Raw genomic sequence first — 12,935 nt, forward strand, 5'->3', positions numbered from 1 at the left:
TCTCAATGGGAGAAGAATTTATTAAATCAGCTTTATTGAAGTATAATTTATACCAATGAAATGCACACATTTTAAGTGTACAGTTTGATGACTCTTGAAAAATATATACAGCTGTCTAACTGCTACTCTAACACAGAACACTTTTTTCTCTTCAGAAAGTCACTTATACTCCTTCAGAATTAATCTGTATCCCACAGACAACCACTGATCTAATTTCTATCACCATTGATAAGTTTTGCTGGTTCTAGAGTTTCATATAAATGCAATTAATGGTATACATTCTTTTACGTATGACTTCTTTTGTTCAACATGTCTATTAGGATGATCTTGGTTGTTGTGTATATAATCAGTTATTTTATTGCTGTTACTTTTTATGGTTGAGTGTACTTTATTGTATGAATATATAAACATTTCTCCTTCACCTGTTTGTGGACATTGAGAAGTTTCTAGGTTTTGGCTACAATAAATGAAGCTGTTATGAATGTTTGTTTTTAAGATTTTTGTTCAAGAATGTTTTTATTTCTTTTTGGAAAATAGAGTAGAATTTTTGGTCAAAGGTTAAGAATAGAGTTGGCCTTATAATAGGGAAAGAACTTCCAAACAGTTTGCAAACTGTACCATTTCACTTTCCTACTAGCAATGTATGAGAATTCAAGTTGCTGCACATCCTCAGCAACACTTTGTCTTGACAGTCTTTTTAAATTTTAGCTTTCCTAGTGGGTATATCATTGTGTTAATTTGTACTTCCCTAATGACCAATTATATTGAGCATATTCTCATGTGTCTATTGGCCATTCTTCTGTGTGTGGGTATTTTCAGTATTTTACCAATTTTTAGCCATGTTGTTTCTTTTCTTATTATTGAGTTGTAGGAGTTCTCTACATATTTTGGTTACATGTCCTATTTCATATAGATTTATTTCAAATACTGGTTCCCAGTCTATCACTTGCCTTTTCATTTTCTTAACAGTGTCCTTTTAAAAATAGAAGATTTTAATTTTGTTAAAGTGCAGCTTTTCATTTTTTTGTCCTTTATGGTGTTTTTTTGTGTTTTGTCAAAAAATTGTCTTTTCCAAGGTACTCTTTATTCTGTCTTGTTTTCCCTTAAAAGTTTTAGTTTTTGCTTTTGCATTTAAATATATGGTTTAAGTTACTTTGTGTATAAGTAAAAGTATTATATATTGTGATTTTATGATATAGGAGAAGGGATAAAAAAACAATAATTCTGATTAGGGTATAATAATAGACAGTTCTCAGGTTATACCTGAAGTAGTGTAATGTTGGGTATCCTTTGATGAGTTAAAGACACATATTATACATCTTAGAGCAATCACCTTAGAAAAGAGATAAAGATAATAAGCTAATAGAGGAGGTAAAATGAAATACTAAAAATACTCAATCCAAAAGTGAGCAGATAAAAAGATAGAAAACAAAAACAAGATGGTATATTTAAACCCAATCATGCCAATAATTGCATTAAATGTAAATGGCCTAAACATTCAAATTAAAAGGTAAAGATTGTCAGAATGGATAAAAATATATAACTCAACTATATGCTGTCTTCAAGAAATTCACTTTAAATATAAAGGCAGATAAATTAATAATAAGGTCTGTAAAATATATATATAAGTATTAATCATAAGAAAGCTGAAGTGGTCAGATTAAATAGACAATTGATGAAGGAGTTAATTCATTAGAAAGACATATCAATCTTAAATATGCATACACCTAATAAAAAATTTAAAACACATTAAGCAAATGCTGGTAGAACTGAATGGAGAAATAGAGTAACAACTATAACTGGAGATTTTAACATTCCTCTTTCAATAATTTATAGACCAAATTAACCAAAACCAGAATTAGGTATAAACATTGGATATAGGAGATTTGAATAAAATCGTCAATCAGCTGACTCAATTGACATTTATGAAACACTCAACCCAACAGTAGCATAATACACATCCTTTTTAAGTGCACATGAGACATATGCCAAGATAGACTATACATTGGTCCATAAAAGAAGTCTTAATAAGTCTAAAAAAAAATCATAGAGTATGTTCTCTGATCAAAATAGAATTAACTTAGAAATTGCTAACAAAAGTATATCTGAACATTTTTCAAGTATTTGCAAATTCAGAACACACTTCTACATAACCTATGAGTCACAGAAGAAATCATAAGAAAAATTAGAAACACCTTAAAATGAATCAGAATAAAAACACAACATATGAAAAATTTTAGCAGAAAGCTGAAGCAATATTTAGAGGAAGATTTATAGTTTTAAATATTTATATTTGAAAAGAAGAAAGATATAAAATCAATGATTTGTTTTCAATTTAAGATAGAAAACCAAGAATGAAAAATAAGTAGAAGAAATGTAATGATAAGGATAAGACACTATCTTTTTAGTAAGATTTTGAGTAATTTTCAAAGGTTCACCTGTGTCCATAAGGCCTTGCACATATTAGGTGCCTTGTAAGTATTTTTTTTTCAGTTGAAGTAAAGACTTCTACTTTCTAATATACAGTTAAAAACAGTATGGGTTAGGAGACAAAACCTAAGTTAAAGAGTGTGGGCAGTCTAGCGTTTAAATATCAGCTCCCTCATTTAGTAATTGTGTGACCTTGGACAAACCATTTAATTTCTCTGAGCTATAACAATAGCTACATTTATTGAGTGCTTATTGGTGCTATGTACTTTATATGTATTAACTCATTTAATTCTTACAACAACTCCAGGAGGTAGATACATTTAACATTTTATTTTTTAAGGAAATAGTATCTAATATGGTTTAGAAGCCTCTCTAAGATCACAGAGCTAGGATATAGTAGCATTGAGATTCAAAGACAGGCTCATCTGAGAGTAGTCTTATGTGCTATTCCTGAAGACCCAGAAAGCTTCAGTTTCTTCATCTGTAAAAATAAGGATATTAATGCAAGATTGGTTGAAGGGGAGCAGGAATGGAGAACATACAATATGCAGGGTCTGGCTGTGCCAAGGGCACAGGGAGAGGGAATGGAATGCCCCCCAGGTGCTATTCAACAGAGCAGTTTCAAGATGCGTTTCAGCACTAGGGCCTGTAGGGAGAGAGGTCAGGAACATATTATATTGCCCATTGGTGGCATCTACTTTGTTGCGTCTGGCTTACAAGGCCCAGGCAGGTCATGTAAATGAGTGAAGTGGTAGGTAAGGTGGGCTGTGGCAATGAGTGATGAATCCTTTAAAGCATCAGCAGCCCCTTGCCTCAAACTCCCTGAGGCCACACTCAGATGTGCACCCAGCATCACCAGAGCTTCTGAGTTCTCAAGAGATGCCAGTAATCTGGCTTTTAAGTAAGATCTCTCAATTCTTAGGTATTGATTCTCACTTAAACTTTTTAAGGAAATACCACAGGGGCTGAATAAAATATTTTTGCTGGCTGGCTTTAGCCCATGATGGGCAGTCCGTAGTCTTGGGTCTACACTTAGTGTGTTTTTAAAGGATATTCAATAACCAGAACAAAAGTGTTTTTCTTATCTTCTAAGTTCTTTTGAGTCATAATTCCAAAGTACTATATGGGCAGCAATAGGTTGGGAGTAGTACTTACGTTGGAACGAAAAAAGAAAACTCGTGTGTGTGTGTGTGTGTGTGTGTGTGTGTGTGTGTGTACAAAGAGAGAGAGAGAGAGAGAGAGAGAGAGAAAGAGAGAGAGAGAATGTTTCTTAGAAGACTCCAAGGCAGCAGACAACATGGTTAATCTTATTAGTGGGAAAAAAAAGACTTAGCATCTCTGAGAGGTACTCCTTTACTCCTTTGGATGGAGTCAACCTTGTCAGGTAAGGAAAGGTGAGAGCAGTTTTCCTCTTACCCACAAGGGGAGAGCAGAAAACTTAGCAGATGAATGATGACCAACTAAAGAAGGCTCAGGGTAACATCCCAAATCCACAACGAGTAATATTATGGGGTAATATTGTTGCTGTGAAGTATATGTCACTAATGGCCACCTGTATTTAAAGCAGTGGGGAGAGAGGTCTTTTTCCTTTCTTTAAAAGAAACACCAAAGAAGAAGGAAAGAAAGAACAGATTACATCTGGCTTCTTTAACTTTCATGTGCACTCAGATCCCCTGGAGAATCTCATTAAAATGCAGATTCTGAATCAGTGGCTGGAGGGCACAAGAGGGCCTGGGAATCTGCATTTCTTACAAGCTCCCAGGTGATGCTGAGGCTGCTGGGTCCAGGGCCACATTCTAAGTGACAAGAAACTAGCTGATGTATTAAAGTGAGTACAGAAGTAATTGTGGTTTTTGCATTGTTGGAATTTGTTGTTTGATATTGTAATATGTTCTTAAATAAATGTGGTTAAGTTATACATCTTTATTATGGGCCTTTCTCTCTTTATGTTTTTTTGCTAATGACTTACTACTTACTGTTTATTTTAGACTATGGAAATGATGTTAGACAAAAAGCAGATTCGAGCAGTTTTCTTATTTGCGTTCAAAATGGGTTGTAAAGCAGCAGAGACAACTTGCAACAACACATTTGGCCCAGGAACTGCTAACAAGCGTACCTGCAGTAGTGGTTCAAGAAGTTTTGTGAAGGAGACAAGAGCCTTGAAGATAAGGAACACAGTGGCTTGCCATCGGAAGTTGACAATGACCAACTGAGAGCAGTCATCGAAGCTGATCCTCCTCACAACTACACAAGAAGTTGCCAAAGAAGTCAACGTTGACCGTTCTATGGTCATTTGCCATTTGAAACAAATTGGAAAGGTGAAAAAGTTCCATAAGTGAGTGCCTCATGAGCTGAGCAAAAATTTAAAAAATATCATTGTTTTGAAGTGTCATCTTCTTTTATTCTACATGACAACAATGAATGATTTCTCAATCGGATTGTTACGTGTGGCAAAAAGTAGATATTATATGACAACTAGCAATGACCAGCTCAGTGGTTGGAATGTGAAAAAGCTCCAAAGCACTTCCCAAAGCCAAACTTGCACCAAGAAAAGGTCCTGGTCACTGTGTGGTGGTCTGCTGCTGATCTGATCCACTACAGCTTTCTGAATCCAGGTGGAACCATTACATCTGGGAAGTATGCTCAGCAAATCCGTGAGATGCACTGAAAACTGCAATGCCTGCAGCCAGCATTGATCAATAGAAAGGGCCATTTCCTCCCCATGACAACGACTGGCCACACATAGCATAACCAACGCTTCAAAAGTTGATGAATTGGACTATGAAGTTTCTCCTCATCTGCCATATTCACCTGACCTCTCACCAACCAGCTGCCACTTTTTCATGAATCTCTACAACTTTTTGCAGGGAAAACGCTTCCACAATCAGCAGGATGCAGAAAATGCTTTCTAAGAGTTTGTCAAATCTCGAAGCACAAACTTTTATACTACAGCAATAAACAAACTTATTGTAATGGTCCTATTTTGATTGATAAAAACATGTTTGAGCCTAGTTACAATGATTTAAAATTCATAGTCCGAAACAGCAATTACTTTTGCACCAACCTAGTAAATTGTGAATTCTAGTGAAGGAAGAACATTTAGAGATCATCAAGGATGTCCAAACTGAACTAAAGAGCTCCTTCCATTCTCGGCTTTCCTTCCTCCCAGGAGCTCCTTGTTTCTGTGATGATGCAAACCCCAAGCCTCTCTTGTTGAAACCTGGGACCTGCTTAGGCTCTTGTTTGTCTCTCACTCCCAGACCTAGTCCCTTCACACTGCAGCCCAAGTTTATTCCCTTGCCTCATTTGTCTGTTCTACCTCCATAGGGTCATTGCATCCACCCTTATCCTGCCCTGCCTTCCTTGGCCCCTGCCTCTAACCTGGGTTTTGTGCTTCCTAAATGGCCTCTTTGCCGCCTGTATCCTCCCTATCCTGTTTGTTCTATGCAGAGCTTCTGATATGCTCTTCCTGAGTGCTGCTCACTGCACTCTCTTGCTCAGGAGTAATCAATGCCCAGCTTCTCCTCCCCTATCTCTCCTACCTCTGCCTTGCACAAACCTGCACCCATCGTCTCCTCACAAACCCCCTTGATGAACTCACTGTCTTTGCCCAAGCTGTTTTTTTTCCTCTATAGCATTCTCTACTCTCTTAACTGTCAAAATCACACCTCAAGAACTAGCTCAATATTGACGAGAACTGAGAAACACATTTTGTACCCTTTTTTCATAGTTTTAAGTTTCTGCTGAATGTGCCTCAAGGCTATGCTGTTTTCTTCATGTCAAACCATTGCCAGAAAATTTCTCTGTGACCTATTGTTACTGCCCGCCCCAGGTGATGGGCAGGTATCTCCTGGGCCCATTTTGATACCTACAGGCATCCTGCTTAGAAAATTCATCCTTCCCTGGGCTGTTCCTTTCCACTTCCTCCCCAGAGCACTTCTGTTGGATCACCCAGCAGGAGGTGATATGTACACTCCCTTCATAATTATAGCCGTTCTCTTTCTATCCTCTAAAATAATAGTTTCCTCATTTCCATCCTCCTCTGAAACACAGAGCAACAGCCCTCCATTCATCTTCCAAAATAGCAATACTTGTTTTGTTTTTTTAAAACTTGTCCTCCCACATGTCTTTCTCAGCCTACTCTATCTCTTTCTTTTCCTCCCATCTCCTCCTCTAAATACAGCTAATAGACTTTCTTCAGTTTTTCTTCCAAATGTCTTGTGTCCCTACTTCTGTCCCTACTTCAGAAGAGGAGCCACTGTGTCCCTCTGGAATGCCTCTTTATAAAGGAGCTTGTGTCACTTCCTGTCTTCCCTGTAAATGGTCATTAACCTCAGTGTTCACCCAACTTCTGATAACAGCTTCTGATAACAACCTGAGCTTCATCTGATGTCTACTATGTGCCACATTCTCTGCAAGCATCCCTCATTTTGTTTTCATAACCTCATGAAATAAATATTATTTATTATCCCCAGTGTACAGAAGGGAACACTGAAAACTCACTTGTTTAAGGTGTACAGGTAGAAGATGGCAGAGGCACAATTTAAATCCAAATCCAGGTTTCTCTGATGTCAAAGCCAGCATTTGATGCCACTCTCCAAACCATGTCACCAATTACTCTGTGTATTCATTTTTCTTGGCTGCCATAACAAATTTCCACAAACTGGGCAACTTAGCACAGCAGGAACATACTGTCTCAAAGTCTTGGAAGCCAGAAGTCCAAAGTCAAGGTGTCAGTAGGACTGGTTCTAAGGCACTATCTGCTCTATGCCCTTCTCCTAGCTTCTGGTAGCTGCCAGCAATCCTTGGTATTCCTTACCTTGTCCGTTTACCACTCAAACCTCTAGCTCTGTCATCACATCATTCTCTTCTCTGTTTCTTTTCCCTCAAATTCTCTTCTCTTATAAGGGTTTTGCTGATACAGTTTGGCAGTGTCCCCACCCAAATCTAATCTTGAATTGTAACTTCCATAATTCCCACATGTTGTGAGAGGGACCCAGTCAGAGATAATTGAATCATGAGGGTGGTTTCCCTCATACTGTTCTCGTGATAGTAAGTCTCACGAGATCTGATGATTTTATAAGGCATTTCTCCTTTCACTTGGCTCTTTCATTCTCTCTTGCATGCCACCATGTAAGATGTGACTTTCACCTTCTGCCATGATTCTGAGGCCTCCGCAGCCACATGGAACTGAAGTACATTAAACCTCTTATTCTTTATAAATTACCCAGTCTCAGGTATGTCTTTATCAGCAGTGTGAAAACAGACTAATACATTTGTCATCGGATTTAGGACTCATCCTAATATGATATAATCTTATCTCCAAATCCTTAACTATCATTCTTGAAAGACCTTTTCCTCAAGTAAGGCCACATTCATTGGATCCAGGTAGACATGTCCTTTGAGAGAAGGAACATTTAGCTTACTACACCATGTAATGAGAAATCAGCTCTGATGGAGATGTACAAGGTGATTAATGTTTTCATGCCTGTTAACACAGCATCCATTCTATAACCTGTGGATCAAGGAGTTATTTTTATTTTCAAGTCTTATTATTTAAGAAATACATTTTGTAAGGCTGTATATTTCAATAGATAGTGATTATTCTGATAGATCTGGGCAAAGTGAATTGAAAGTGCCTGGAAAGGATTCACCTTTCTAGATACCATTAAGATTCATGATTCATGCAAGGAGATAAAAATATCAACATGCACAGGAGTTTGGGAGAAATTGATTCCAACACCCGTGGATGACTTTGAGGGGCTCAAGGTTTCAGTGGAGAAAGTCACTGCAGATTTGGTGGAAATAGCAAGAGAACCAGAGTTAGAAGTGGAGCCTGAAGATGTGACTAAATTGTTACAATCTCATGATAAAACTTTAACGGGGTGAGGAGTTGCTTTTTATGGAGGAGTGAAGAACATAATTTCTTGAAATGGAACCTACTCCTAGTGAAGAGGCTGTGAACTGTTGAAATAACAACAAAGGATTTTGTGTAATACATCTACTTAGTTAATAAATCTGTGTCGGAGTTTGAGAGGACTGACTCCAATTTCTAATAGAATTTCTAGTACTATAGGTAAAATGCTATCAAACAGCATTGCATGCTACCGAGAAATCTTTCATGAAAAGAGGAGTCAATCGATATGGCAAACTTCACTGTTGCATTATTTTCATAAATTGGTAGGGCCACCCAACCTTCAGCAACTAGAACCCTCATCAGTCAGCTGCCATCAACATTAAGGCAAGATCATCCACCTGCTAAAAGATTATGGTTCACTGAAGTCTCAGATGATTGTTAGCATATTTTAACAATAAAATATTTTTAAATTAAGGTATGCAGATTTTTTTTAGATTCAATGGTATTACACACTTAATAGACTATAATGTAAACATAACTTTTATATGCACTAGGAAACCAACAAAATTGTGTGACTTGCTTTATTGCAATATTTGCTTTATTGCAACAGTCTGGAATTCTACCTGCAATATTTCCAAGGTGTATCTGTATTTTTCCACGCCACTGTTACTGCAGCTCCAGTGACTAATTTCCAAATCCTTGCATGGAAGTCACAGCCAGAGTGTACCCTGGATGTCTGTGCTGCTGACAGAATGCTCTCTGCCACATGCCATGGCAGCCAGAGGAGGGTTATGGCCCACTGGGGATGTTGTAGGAATAAATCACCCCCCAGCTGCAAGCTGCTGCTGGATGGATTCCTCCAGTTTAACAAAAGCCAGAGTCAGTGCCTTATAGATTGTTACAGTCAGACCCTACAGAAACATCTAAGTTTGGTGGCAGAACAGAGGAGGAGTCAGCAACCTGGGCTGCATAGTGAGGCTGTGACCTTAAAGGTATCATGGCTGTGCTCTGTGGGAAGGAAAATTGCAAGGGGATGTTGTTATAGGATTATCTCTAGACCCTTCATCACCTCCTGGGGAGAGCAGCTCTGCTCCTGAAGGCTACAGGAGTCTCAGTTTGCAGGAGCCAAACTATACCCCTAAGAAGGAGAGAAAGATTTGGGACTGATATCCATTGGTAAGACCCTACCAGGGTTAGAACATTGAATACTCCTGTACCAGTAAGATGCCAGTAACAGTCCCCAGAACTCACTGCCTGCATGTCATTCAGCCACTAGTGGCTGGACCTCTGACCCAGTAGGGGGCCTTGGGGAGCCTGATCATGTGTTCTGGGGGGTACCTCTTAGGACTAGTTGGTTTGTAGTTGCTTCCTAAATATTTTAGTGTCATCCTTGAGGAACAAGAGAAACTGGAACCAATGAAACTTGAGGTTCCCTGCAGGAGGAGAGAAGGAGAATTACCAAGGAGTTCCAGCCTAGAGCTGTGGGGAGGAACATACTGATGGTGGCTTCTGAGCTGGTGTGCTATTTTATACAGCTTCTATTAAACCCATCCTGTTTGAACAGGATTCTTGCTGAGGGTGTGTGAGAAGGCTGAGCCCTTGGCCAAGGCAAAGTTAACCTGGAGGAGCAAGAAGGACAGCATGCATTTGGGATAGATGTCTGTGTGCTGAGGTGCCAGGATGTCAGTGGGCTGAGAGCCCCACAGCCCTGCTTGTCCTGGGAAGGAATATGTTCCTGCTGATGAGTCCAGGGGTCAGTGGGTACAGCCAGACACACCAGGGCAGACAGTGGCAAAATACAAGTTGTGCTTATCTCCTTTGTTGTGTGGCTCATCTGGAAGAGGGCAGGTGTCATATTAGCCATGCTTTCTTATAAAGAGGCAAATTCTCTGACAGTTGCAGGGACTGAAGCAGTAGCTTCTATAATGCTCTCTCCATTGGAAAGCCTACCCTTTTCATAAGGAGGACTTCCTGTTTCTGCCTGCCTCTGGTTTCCACAGTCAACAATGTTTTGCCCGGGATTGGGCTTTGCTATGCTTCTGCTTTTAGTACACGCTCAGAGTCTATAAAGGTGAATTAGACACTGCCTGTGGCTATCCCAGCCTAGTTGTGGGCATCAGCAGCTTCTTCAGGGATAACACTTAAGTGGGTTAGGGCATTCTCTTCCTCATGCCCAGTTTCTCTTCCATATGAGGGGTTTATCTTGTCTCTGTTTTGTACCTTCCTGCATACTGGGATGGGCTTCCTTCCCCCACTCACAGAAGAGCCCCTCTCCCAAATGTGACTTAGAATTCTGTGTTCCCTGTTTAGTGGTCTTTAGTGCTCTCCTTGAAGTGCAATAAATTCTCCCTTTCCATCCATGTTTTCTGTCTAAATTAGATGTTGAACCCCTCATAATTACCTTTCCAGAGTTTCTTGGACCTCTATTTCCTAATCTGTAAAACTAAAGAAACCAGGCTAGGTGAATCTCAGATATTCAAGACTTTTTATCACTTTTTTTCACTTTGCTAATAGGTCCTAGTCCACAAAGCACATTTGTGGAAGTTTTAATTAGAAGCCTCTCCCTCCAAGACAGAGTCTATTCCAGGGCCCATGGTTTGGTGAGAAGAGCAATGGCTAGATTCAGCCTCTCCTTACACCTTTGGCCAGGTACTCTTGTGTAGTGAATAACCTGAACAACCATACTATATGAGTCTGTTCTCAAGTTGCTAATAAAGACATACCCGAATGTGGGCAACTTATAAAGGAAAGAGGTTTAACTGACAGTTCAGCATGACTGGGGAAGCCTCAGGAAACTTACAGTTATGGCAGAAGGGGAAGCAAACACATCCTTCTTCACATAGCGGCAGCAAGAAGTGCCAAGCAAAAGGAGAAAAGTGCTTTATAAAAGTGTCAGATCTCATGGAACTCACTCACTATCATGAGAACAGCATGAAGTAATCACTGCCATGATTAAATTACCTCCCACTGGGTCCCTCTCACGACTTGTGGGGATTATAGGAACCACAATTCAGGATGAGATTTGGGTGGAGACACAGCCAAACAATGTCACATATACATCAGCCTTGTTTTCCAAGTATCAGCAGGATATACAATTATAAAAACAAGTAGACAATAATCATAGTCTATATGATATGGCTCTCAAGCAGGGGTGATTTTAGCCCCTTTCTCCAGGGGACATTTGGCAAACTCTGGAGACATTTTTGGTTGTCAAAACGAAGGGATGGGGTGGCAGGGTTGCTAATAGCACCTAGTGGCTAGATGCTGCTGCTAAACATTCTATAATGCATAGCACAGCCCACCCCCCCAAAAAAGCCAAATAATTATCCAATCCTGAATATCAACAGTGCTGAGGTTTAAAAACCCTGGATGAAAATACTAGCCACAATAATAATTAGCCATTGCATAAACAAAAATAAAAACTTAAGCAGAAAGCAGGAGGAAAAGTTTAAATTGGGAGCAACTTTAACAGATATTTCTGAATCATGGTTTTGAATCTGCCTCTTTGAACTATATGTCTGCTTCCTGCAGTTGTTCCACCTTTGGCAAGAACACTCAATTCTTATTTGAGAAGTAAAGAAAAAGCCTGAAGCTTATGGCCCCTAAGGATGATTCCTTCAGTTCTTTCTTTGTTGTACCTTTGCAAGCTTATAGAAACCTCTTGCTAAACTGCAGGTTCAAATTACAAAGAAAAATTTATTTCATGCAGTGAAGTCAACTATAAATAAATCTACAACTGAGGCAACAATTTGAATGTTTATTCTACACAAAAGTACTAGGCAAAATGGTATTTAAAATCTTTATTAAGTCTTCATCTTTAAACAGTGATGGAAACGTATTGGCCTTCAGAAAATATTAAAGAATGACAGTATTTGGCATTTTATTATGAACAACATTTTTATATAAACAAAAATATAGATTAAATAGAAATTCCAATTTTAAAATGGAAAGCAGGTAAACTGCACACTAGTTTTGTCCCTGTTGGTCTTGAAAGAGAATTAAGAATCAGTTTTCATTTAGGAGGTAGAAACCTACACATAACAATGAGAAAAAGGCAGAAAAATCTGCCTTTGTAAATTATAAATTTTCTTCAGCCCATCAGAGGACTGAAATCCAAGCAATAAACCAAATTCCAAAGAGGGACAGGCTCTATTAAGGTTCACCTTACATAGAACATGGGAGAGGTGGCTGCCACACAGATGTGTAAAAAGAAATCAGCTAAAAGATGTTAAAACTGTTATAGGCTATAAAAGAAAATACAATTTCAGGACTCTCTAAATTTATTATGCCAAGTGGGAAGTTAATCTCTGGAGACTGAGTCACAGAGCATGTTTGCCATTCTGTTTCTTAGATTATGGGCTATTTCTCTTCCTCATTGTTCTTGTTCTGTAAACGACTAGGAGATACCAGAGATGAGACCCTCTGCCTCCCCAACATCAATTCTTATTATAGATTCACTGCCTGCTTTTCAGTCCTGTACGCAACTCAGACCAGATCGGGCAAAAGACTTCAGGACTATTGCATATTTGGTACAGAATGTCAAATATACCTTTTCTTAAAGAAAAAGATCACCCTGACTAATTAGATCGTTGTAACTATGCATTAAGCCTTACATAGAATGATGTTGAAATTCTGTTAAGCTTTCCTA

Source organism: Sapajus apella, unplaced genomic scaffold, assembly GCF_009761245.1.
Source record: "Sapajus apella isolate SASKATOON/1434 unplaced genomic scaffold, GSC_monkey_1.0 scaffold13, whole genome shotgun sequence".
NCBI lineage: Eukaryota > Metazoa > Chordata > Mammalia > Primates > Cebidae > Sapajus > Sapajus apella.